This window comes from Phalaenopsis equestris, unplaced genomic scaffold (assembly GCF_001263595.1).
Source record: "Phalaenopsis equestris unplaced genomic scaffold, ASM126359v1 Scaffold001328, whole genome shotgun sequence".
Taxonomy (NCBI): domain Eukaryota; kingdom Viridiplantae; phylum Streptophyta; class Magnoliopsida; order Asparagales; family Orchidaceae; genus Phalaenopsis; species Phalaenopsis equestris.
In genome coordinates this window covers 222,201-229,627 of record NW_018165767.1, presented here as the reverse complement: position 1 = coordinate 229,627, position 7,427 = coordinate 222,201, and the positions used below count along the sequence as shown (strand labels likewise).

General features: G+C 34.9%; 1 protein-coding gene across 1 annotated transcript in view; it reads right to left on the bottom strand.

The window, feature by feature from the left end:
• Positions 1-2,174: 2,174 nt before the first annotated feature.
• LOC110034020 (cytochrome b561, DM13 and DOMON domain-containing protein At5g54830) overlaps positions 2,175-7,427 on the bottom strand; it is a 14,032-nt gene continuing 8,779 nt past the window's right edge. The window contains exon 2 of the mRNA XM_020738249.1: positions 2,175-2,226. The gene's annotated coding sequence lies outside the window, so the exon portion shown is untranslated. The remainder of the gene's footprint in view (positions 2,227-7,427) is intronic.

Genomic DNA, 7,427 nt, shown 5'->3' with positions numbered 1-7,427 from the left:
TATATATAAGAGAACCTCTGCCAAGAGTATCAATTCACATGTAAAAAAGCTTTAAATTGGACGGCCACTATCTCCATTAAAAGGTTAATGATGCAGGAGGCTTAAAGAGATTTACAGGATTCTTAAGAACTAACACACTTAGAAAAGGATATTACAGGACCTTTTCTGGGGAAATTTTATCACTATTATCACCTTGTTTTGCATGGACAATAGAATAATTAACTTATTCAAAAGTTAGTATCCGTTGCCAATCTCATATCAGAAGTATGGGAATTATCTAAACATTATTTCAGTTTTCACTTATGGACAAGGTGTAATGAAAAATAGAAATCAACTTTAAATAAAATGATTTATTCCCCTTTATTTCTAGCAAAGCAGTAGGATCTGGGAAGAAACTCCACTTCCAGTTGAAACTTGTACCACAAAAATTCACTTGAAGCACTGCACCCAGTGCCTTTTAAAGCTCTTAAAGGGTCCTTTGGTTACTGCATTAACAGGACAATGCAAAAGAAAAGCATGGATTTTCAAAAGTATGGCGTTTAGTTTAAAAAAAAAAAGAAATGCAATGTATGTTTTCAATGTTTTAGAAACTCGACTGATTTGCTAATATCCAAATACTTGACACAAGTTGTCACCGTTCGCACCCATCGCCGCCGCCATCGCCCATGACCTGCCACTGCCGTGATAGATCGCTACCACCTTGAATTCATTTTACTTCAAAACATTAATAAAAAAGTATTCTCCAATAACAATTTTACACCAAACCAAATAACTCTTAGAATATTCAAAATACATTATATTTCAATTACATCAAATTTCTTTTATTTTGCTTTTTTTTGAGAAAATAAGCCAGAACCAAAATTCATTTCTAATCTGCGTTGCTTAGGGTCTCATCTTCATCCTTGAGAGTACATTTGGAATCGCTTTTCATCTTTTTGCTTTTTAAATTTCAATTTTTATTTGTTTAGTTTGTGCTTTTAATTAAAATAAAATATATTTCATATATTATAACAAAGCAAAATGCCGAAATAGTCCTTGATCATTTACATGGAACTGTTTTAATCCCGAGTTTGTAGAAGTGCAAAATAGTCCCCGAACTCTTTAAATTGGAGTTAAAATAGTCCCCATGGAAAACTATTAAAGCTCAATTTTAAAATTTTCATAAACTATTTTGATAATTTTATAAAGTCTAGTAATAAAACAACCTTCTGTAAATAATCAGAAACTATTTTGACACTTTAATGTTACAGCATATGTATTTATTTTTAAAAACAATCAAAAGAATTTTAAGTGCTTCCAACGTCTTTAAAAACTAGTTAATCAGTTTTTTAAAATAAAAAATAACATATTAATATATATATATATATATATATATATATATATATATGTATGTATATATATATATATATACTAAACAAACATGTTTTTAAAATAAAAGCAAAAATGATAATTTGGATGAAAATTTGGTCCTAGCTAAATTTGGATAAGCTGGGGATTAGTGGTTACGAGATTGGTAGATTTTTTTAAGAAAAAAGGAAGGCCAAAATACATGATTCGGTTAAAAGTATCGAATGAGGATTAATGGGCACAAAAGGAGACTGGAGAAAGTAAAATAGATCTATGGAATGACAAGACAAAGAACTCGTTCAGCCAAAGCTAGAGGTTCATAATGCTGCATATTGGATAAGTGGTGATGAAGCCAAGAATTTTTTTTAGCATGGGCACAAATAATGATTTCAAAAATTCCATCAAGTTTGTTTAAACTATGTATTACACTCTAACAGCATTATTTGCAATTGATGTTCACTTCATTTGAACCAAATAATTGCTTTACATATTCAATAAATTGGCGGCATTTAGCTAAAAATCTAATTAAACATGCTTCTAATGTAGCAAGTGGTTCAAAAAATCACTAAAATTTACTTGAAGTTTAAATGTATAGCATTAAATAATAAATCGATTTTAAATTCTAACAAGTACCAACAAGCTCGTAATCTAAAAAGTCAATGAAAAAGTTAAAGAAAATTCAAAATAATCAAATCTGGATAACGCAAGCTATAGGTTGGCAAATATTGATAATCGAGGCGAGCGCAACAGCAACAAATGTCAAGCCGTTAATGGCAATAAAGACGTGGTTGTCATTTGATGTAACAATAATCCTTGCTCTCTCTGTGGTGTTGAATTCGACTGAAGATATGGTTGAAGGCATTGCCCTTGGAACACACACTGCATCAATCAAAAATTAAAAAAAAAGAATTTCTTGTTTACAATTATATAATTTTTTTTCCTTATTATTACATTTTTATATTTACACATTTATAAGGATCCTTAATATTGAATTAGAATGTATTTAAGCTAATCCTAACAACCAGTCCATTTGGAACATTAAAAACTCGGGATTTACCGAATCCATGTTTAAAACAATAGTCATTTTACATAAGAAAGCATTAAATAATAACCGAATTCTGACAGATTCCGGCTCCCCACTTCCTCTCTGTCCTGCTCCCCACTTCCTCTCTGTAATCTTTCGGTTTTGCCTAATGGGAAATGCTAAACTGCCCAGATTCCTTTCCAGAAATCTCTTTGTTCTCTATATACGATCTGTGTACACATGAAGACTTTTGATGAATCAAGTTTATCTTTCAACCATTTCTGTTTATTTAGTCTTGCCTGTCTTCTTGGTATCAAAGCAAGACTCTACGATTATGTGCTTGAGGTCTTCAAGGTGCTTTCTAGACATTGTACAAGAGGGCTTCTCTGTCCATCTCTCTGCTAAAATGGAGGATTCAGCAACCTCCAATCTACTATCATCCGCCCTACCAAACATCAATGTTCAGACCTTAAAATTTCTGATCTCTCACATGATAGCTGAAAACTATTCTATTTGGAGAGCCCAAATTATGAAGATCTTTAAAGCCAACGAGTTTCTTTGATTCCTGGACGGCTCTCTCGCCTGTCCACCGCAGTACATTTCAGAGCACACCAACCCTGCGGTGTCCCCAGTCCTCAATTTGCAGCGTGGATTCATGCTGATCAAAATTTATCAGCAGCTCTCTCCTCTACAATTCAGCGGCAATACTTCCATATGTTCTTCACCTCCAAACCTCAGCAGACATTTAGAATACCATCAAGAGGAGGCATCAACCCACAAACAGGGCCAGGGTGATTCAATTGAAAAACGAGCTTCATCACATCACGATGAAGAACAACACGCTAACTGAATACCTCTCAAAAACCAATGCACTCGTGGACAACATTTCAGCTGCCAGAGTTCATATTGACCAAGTTGATGTGATCCTTTACATCCTCAATGGCCTATCGCCCGCTTATCAATCCTTTAAAACCACCATTCGCATTCACTTCCAGCCCACCAACTTGGATGATTTATGATCGCTGCAATACAGTACAGAGAACAATATTGCTACTGAAAACAATAAGCAAACATTACAAATGATCTATAACTAGCACTCATTTCTTCCAAGAGGTGCACAAATTTCTACTTCAAGGGAAAGGGTTGCGGCAACACCTCCAGCAGTAAAGAAGGAATATAGGGTGGTAGATTTACTCCAAGATCCACAACTGTCAAATCTGTAACAAAGTGGGTCACTCCATCGTAATGTGTTGGCATCGGACTAACCTGGAATAAACTCCCCGTACATCTACTAAAGCTCTCACCGCTCACCTAAATGATTGGGTTTCAGTTTCCGGTGCTACTGCTCATCTGACATTAGATCTTACTTAGCGCCATGATCCGAAACTTTCTTTTGGAAACAAACAAATCATCATGGAAGATGGTCAAGCTGTTCCAGTTCAGTTGATGGGTGATGGTCTCCTTCCTGCACTCTACCGTAGTGCTTCGTTTATCCCATATCAGATACACACCTTTCTTATCCCATAATCTCATCTCTAATCATAAATTAATCAAGGATAACAAAGTTAATGTATCATTTAACCCCTCTAGCTTTTCCATCATGATCCACAAACCAATTGAGTCCTTCTTCAAGGCACTAGCTCTCATGGGCTCTATTCCATTCTGGCCTTCTCTACACTCCAAAAATCAGCCACCTCAAACCTCTGGCATGAGCATTTGGGGCAACCACAACAAGAAATCCTCAGAACCATCTCCAAAGCACAAAATCTAAATATCTCTTCTATTTCACCTATATGTAATATTTGTCATGTTACCAGGTCAAATTGACAGTCTTTTCATCCTATTATGAAGTATTATCTCTACCTATGGCTATAAATATTACATCTCCTTTGTTGATGATGCATTCCGTTGTTGTTGGGTCTATCCCATGACTACTAAATCTGAAATGACACTTAAACTTAAAAATCTTATAACAATGCTTCAAACCCATTTCAGCACATAAGTTAAAATTTTGAGAATGGATGGTGGTGGAGAGTACAAAGGTATTGAATTAGAGAATTTTTCACACAATCATGACACCATTCACCAATACTCTTGCCCAGACACTCCTGAACAAAATGAGACATTTAATTGAAACAACTCCGGTTCTACTACATGAAGCTAAACTACCTTACACATTTTGGGTAAATACCCATCTCACCGCTACATACCTCATTAACAGAATGCCTGCCAAAGTCACAAAACAAATTTCACCACATCAACATCTATATGGGATAGGTCCATAGCATACTGTCGGCCGTTTTTTTTTAACCTTCGTGATTTGAAAAAGTAATGATTTTGTAATTTTGAAAATAATTTAAATATGAATATAATCTTTTTTTTTTATTATTTTTAAAAGTGATATTTTAATTTTAAAATAGGTGAGATCAAACGGGTCTCACATTTTAAATAGTTTAAATAATTGAATATAATACTACAAATAATACACTTATCCCGAAGAATAAATATATCACTTTTAATAGGAGTTCAATCACTTAGACTAATAAAATTTGTGACATCCATTTTGGTCTGCGAAATATTTTTATAAAAAGGCCAACAAGTTCCCCTATCTAACATAAAAAAAATTAGATATGGTTTAGTTTATCTGGATTCCTGGTTCCCTATAGAGGCAAGCCCCTATAGTTAATTACATCTTAAATGATCGAAATCACTTAAGAAAACTTTCGATTAAGATCAGGTGGTTTTGCTTTCAAGATTTCAAATTTTAGGTTTTCATGATTGGACATGGGAAAATCAAATAGAAATGGCTCAAAATAGGAACAATTATTTAAGGAATCCAAAGGGAAGAAAATTTTGGGATATCACAGATCCAGGAGAAACCCCAGAGATATCTCAACTATCCTATTGTTCGGCTTTATGTCTTTTGAAATGATGTAATTTGATATTTCAATCCTGCAAATTATTTATGACTTAAGACTTATGTTTACACAATATCGGACTGTGCAAATAGTCTAAAAAGATAGAAGGATTTACACTGTACCGCACGATAACCTCGGAATCCTAAAGCGTTAGAACTTATAATTGTACAACAGAGTTATACAAAAAGCCTAAAGAGTGATCATATGGGTTGTTATTTAAACTAAAGAAGGTAATAGTTGATGTGAATGTGTTTATATGAAGTGTTTTGATGTTTTGCTGCTGCAGGTCCACCTTGAAGTTGTTCCTCGTCGTGTTGTCCACGATATTCGCTCCAAACTTTTTGTCGTGACGAGTTTAAGTTTTCTAGGGTGTCCAGTTACGATGTTAAATCAAACGACCCTATGGTTGCAGTCCTCTAAATGTTTTATATAGTAGAATGTATGCTTAAAGTTATATAATATAAAATGTGCAATACAGGACAAACAGTAGGATGCACGTAGAACAGTAGCAGATAGAAACAAGAATAGTATAACAAGAATAGTATGAAACAAGAATAGTATAACATATTGTACGGTACAGTAGCAGGCAAAAACAGGAATATTATAACATGTTCATGAAGAACAGTAGCACATAAAAAAAAACATGAATAATATAACATGCTATACAGGAAGAACAGTAGCAGGTAGAAACAGAAATAGCATAACATGCTATACAGGAAGAACAGTAGCAGACAGAGGGAAATGAAGTGCTGTAAATGTAAAACAAGCCTGTAAGAAAGAACAGTAACAGACAGAAACAGAAACAGTATAACATGTTGTACAGAAAGAACGGTAGCAGGTAGAAACAGAAAAAATGAAGCGCTGTAAAATGTAAAGCAAACATGTACGCCCGTGAGATCCGTTGTTCCTTAAGTATAGCAAGTCTAAATGCATCACAAAAAGCCAAGTCTGAAAGAAACGTCGTCCAGGAAATCCGAAGAAAAGTGTAATAACTCATGACGGAAAACTCGAGAAAATCAACGAGAAAAGACTCAAGTAAAAGAAAAGAAAAATAATCCACAAAAATCTTGGAGAAATCCCGAAAGAAAGGAAAAGTAACACGAGTGCCCTATTCCAAAACTTTGATAAAACAAAAAAATCTCGAGTGAGGGGGACCGCAAGCACTCGTATGGGGCTAGGCTCAGATATATATTTATACTCGAGGGTCTGCGAAGGCTACTCGGTCACCCGAATGTATGGAACCCGTCACTCATCTAGAAGTGTGACTTGAACCTCACTTAGGGGGCTATTTCCCAACCTAAACAAGTATTCGTCACGTGGACAATCAACTTTAAAGTATGTTTTATGAGTATGTTTTATATACAAATTCTAAACATGCAAAGAAGAGTTTTCAATTTTTGTTTCGTAGAAAAGTATATTTTTGTTTCGTAGAAAAGTATGTAGAAAAGTATATTTTTGTTTGAAAAGGGTTTGTCAAAACTTATATTTTCTTTTTTAGAAATTTTCATTATCCACGAGTCGATTACATTGTCGGGCGTGGGAATGCCAACAACCTGAGGAGATTCGAGCCAACTCCCGCTAGACTTATGCCGGTGAAGGATACTGTTATCCTATTTTTCATCAAATGTCTGGATCTTGATGTTATAGGATTGGGCATCTTTCTGCTCTATCTTCGGTGTGCATTTATCATCAACACCGTACGCCCCAAAACGACTACTTGCGACCTTGCTTGATGGTTTTAAGTATAACAAAAGGCTATACATAGACACTTATGCATCGGACATAAGCATCAAAAAGCAAACCAAGAAGCAAGGAAAAGAAAAGAACAAAAATGGGGTGAGAGAGAGGAGAAGACAATCCACCTAACACGATTCCAGAAAGGAGATGAGTTCCTTCTCAATATCAAAGAAAATTAGAACACATGTCAAAACAGGTAAACCTCTCACAACGTGGTGCAGGGGTGTGAAGTGATGTAACATCTGATATAATGTAGGAGGCGGAGTGGGTGAAGTGGTGAAGTGTAGTGGTGAAGCGATGAAGTTAAAATAATAATGAGAAGTCGAGATATATACAATGTCTTTCCTAACAAACATAAAGGGTCATTTTACGCTGATTTTTCAAACCCCAAAGACGTAGGA